Below are 3,929 nucleotides of genomic sequence, written 5' to 3'. Positions count from 1 at the left end.
TGCATCCCATTGTTATGTTGATTTCTTTTATCTTACTGGGGCACCATCTTGGGTTTTCATCACACCCAAGACCAGTTTGGCATCCCTACGTCCAAAGCTCTTCCTCTATGTGGGTTGATTTGTTTTTTAATGTCACTGAGCACTACATTTTATACTTGTCACTTATGGATGTCATTCTAGTGCCACAAGAGCACTTTTCAAGGTATCAAGTGATCAACATCATTTATATAGACGTCTCCTGAAAACGTGTGTGACCATCTATCTTGGGAATTTTTGTAAACTTGATGCTATTTTGTTGTTTCCATTTTGTTTTCCCATATACTGAAAAGAACAGGGCCACGAGCAGTTCTTGTGGAATATGGTTTGATGTATATTTTGTTGAGTTGGACTAACACCATTGATTTTTGGTTGCATTCCACTAACAGAATATGGCAAGATCAAGGTTCCGGTCAGGGTTGGTTGGTGATCCTCAGTGTTGCTGTGCAGTAGGTGAGTTTGAGGTGAGAGGAATGAGTAGGAAAGAGTGACCCCCTGAACCACCTCCTCACTTTCTCAGCTTTCATTCCCACCTAGGTTTTGTGAGCCTGGAACTTGGGAGACTGTCCTGTAGCCCAGGTCTCCTAAGATTGGCTGCTGGACTTGCCTGAGTTGAGGGTGCAGTGGGTGTGACCCTGGGCTGCCCAGCATTCATGTGGAAGTGAAGGAAGGAGGACTGGATCAATCCCATTTGAAAGCATCCGTCTCTGCAGCCCACACCATCCTCCAATGACACTGTAAGGATATTGCTTTGAGATGCATCAAAGGCTTTAAGTCAGTGCATTTTCTGGGGTCTGGGAGCTGTCAAGTATGATAAAACTGCAGGTTCACAAAGTTACATGGCTTACTCGAGGTCACACAGGGATGAGTTTTCAGCACTGCCAATAAAAGCAATCACAATAATTATTCAGTAATTATTCATAGGATTCATATAATTCAGTAAATATTCACATAATTATTTAGTAATTATTCATTGACCAATTCGTACAAGGCATTTTGTTCAAAACTGTGCTCATATGTGGACATTGTATCTTCTTCATAATCGTTAAGGTAAAGCTATTATCCATAAGTAACAGGTAAGAAACCTGAAGAAGAGGGATAGCAAATCATGTGTTTGGCCATATTTCCATTTTTTGGTTGTTGTGATGCTGGAAGAATGAGCAGAATGAGTCACGGGAAGAGAATTCATTCCTGTATTATTTTCCAGGACACAAGTGTGCCCTCCTAGAGTACTGGGACCAAAATTCCCAAGTGTCTGCAACCTTGCTTTAACAGTATGGGAAATAACCTCTATCACCTGGAATTTCCCTGGGACTTTGGAATATGCAAGAGAAGTATGAGACTTGGGTCTTCCTTTGGCTGTGTTTAATTCACTCTTTGATTCACTCACTACCTTCTCCCAGGGTGGGGATTATTCTGTTCATGAGGGATCCACTCCCATGCCCCAAACACCTCCCATTAACCCCAACCTCCAACACTGGGGACCACATTTAAACATGTAATTTCGAGGGGACCAATATCTAAACTATAGCAGCCACCATAGATTAATTTTGCTTATTTGTGTGCTTCATAAAAATGGAATCATTTTGGCCGGGCCTGGTGGCTCACATCTGTCATCCTAAGACACTGCAAGGCCGAGGCAGGCAGATCACCTGAGGTCAGGAGTTCGAGACCAGCCTGGCCAACATGGCAAAACCCTGTCTCTACTGAAAATACAAAAATTAGTCAGGCATGGTGGCAGGTGCCTGTAATCCCAGCTACTTGGGAGGCTGAGGCAGGGAGAATTTATTGAACCTGGGAAGCGGAGCTGAGATCGCGCCACTGCGCTCCAGCCTGGGCAACGGAGCAAGACTCTGTCTCAAAAAAAAAAAAAAAAAAAAAAAGGAATCATTTAGTATGTTCTCTTGTTTTGACTTTTCTTACTTAGGTGGTTATATATGACACTAATTTGTTGGATTGTGTTTTTCCCTTGTTTCATTTTGTTTTGGCCAAGTAATATCCTATTGATGGTATGATTATCACACAATTTGATATCCATTTTTCTGATGGGAGACAGGTTTGCTTGTTGGCTACTGTGCATAAGTAACTATGAATATTCTCGTACAATTATTTTTGTGAATATACATACTTATACTTATTTTACTTATTTTCCTGGGTATCTAAACCTAGGGATGAAATCGTTTGGTGAATGGGTAGAAAATGGTCACAGAGTTTTGCAAAGAAGTTGTATTATTTTACATTTCTATGAAAGATACAGGCCATTTCCAGGTGCTGTACCTTCCCACACACTTAATATTTTCAGTCTTTTAAATTATAGTCATTCTACCATGTGTATGGAGATATCCTATTTTGGTTTTCTCATACCTATTGTTCATTTAGATAACTTCTTATGGAAAAGACCTTTTCAAATGTTTCTGTTCATTGATATATTGGGGTGTTTGTCATTTTCTTTGTAATCTATAGGAGTTCTTTATATATGTTGAATGAGTCCATTTATATATACATTTTTTGATATTATATAGCAAATAATTATTTCTGGTCTACAGATAGCTTTTAAGTTGTTAAACAAAACATAATAAGCAGAAAGTTTTTAAAAATGAAGTGCAATTCACTTGATTGCTTACTATGGTGAGTGCTACGGTATCTCATCTGAGAAATATTTTCGTATGTCAAGTTCATGAAACTATTTCCTGTTTTTCCTTCACAAGGTTTCTCATTTTAACTTTCATACCGCAAGTTAATTTCAGTGTATGGTGGAGAGTGGTTGTTAATATTAACTTTTTAAAACAACAAATATTATTTCACTCAAAAACGTTTTACTTAAGTCTTTCATTTTCCCAATGAAGGGCGTTGGTATCTCTGGCAGTGCCAGTGCCTTGGTCAGGACGGCAGCGCCTGCCCTGAGCTCTCCGCCTCTCGCGCCCGCCAGCAACGGCGGCCCCAGCAGCAGCGACCAGAGGAGCCCCTGCAAAGGCGCAATGCCCCGGTGGATGCCTCTATCTACAGCCTGGTGGCGGACGGGACCTGTTAGGACGCGGCCATCGTGGGCTACAAGGACTCGCCCTCTGTCTGGGCCGCCGTCCCAGGGAAAACTTTCCTCAACATCACCCCAGCTGAGGTTGGTGTCCTGGTTGGCAAAGACTGGTCAAGCTTTTTCGTGGATGGGCTGACACTGGGGGGAAGAAATGTGCTGTGGTCCCGGACTCACTGCTGCAGGATGGGGAATTGACCGTGGATCTTCATATGAAGAGCATCAGTGGAGCCCCCACCTTCAATGCCATTGTCACCATGACTGCCAAGACGCTAGGCCTGCTGATGGGCAAAGAAAGTGTCCATGGCAGTTTCATCAACAAGCAGTGTTATGAAATGGCCTCCCACCTTCAGTGTTCTCAGTACTGACCTCCTTTGTTCCTTCCCCTCCACCGCTTCCCACAGCTTTGCCCCACTTTCCTTCTCATACACACATACACCATTTTAATTCTGGGGGCCATTACCCCACACTCCTTATTGCTGCTAAAACCACATGGGCTGGGGGCCAGGACTAGAGGGACAGACACCCCCTGTACCCATACCCTTCCTGTGTGTGGTTGGAAAACTTTTTCATTTGGGGGTTTTGAGTTTTTTTAATGAATAAAAAAGATTCTACTAAAAAAATTAAATAACTGTACATATGTGGGCATATTGTTTGAATCTGTATTCTTTTACTTTGATGTATTTATGGATACGTACACCAAACTACCATTTTTAAATTACTGTAGCTTTAAAATCAGGTTTGAAATCTAGCAGAGTAAGTCCTCCAAGTTATTGTTTCTTCAAGACCGACTTGCCTATTCTAGGTTCTTTGATTTTCAGATACATTTTGAAATTAGTTTTTAAATTTCTCTAAAATCTCT

The 3,929-nt window shown here is 41.6% G+C and overlaps 1 pseudogene; it reads left to right on the top strand.

The window, feature by feature from the left end:
* Positions 1–428: 428 nt before the first annotated feature.
* Positions 429–3,626, top strand: LOC105479307 (profilin-1 pseudogene; annotated as a pseudogene).
* The last annotated feature ends 303 nt before the right edge of the window (positions 3,627–3,929 follow it).

The sequence above is a fragment of the Macaca nemestrina genome, chromosome 1 (genome assembly GCF_043159975.1).
Source record: "Macaca nemestrina isolate mMacNem1 chromosome 1, mMacNem.hap1, whole genome shotgun sequence".
In the NCBI taxonomy this organism is placed as follows: Eukaryota; Metazoa; Chordata; class Mammalia; order Primates; family Cercopithecidae; genus Macaca; species Macaca nemestrina.
Note: the sequence above shows the minus strand (reverse complement) of the source record. Positions and strands in the feature narration are given on the sequence as shown.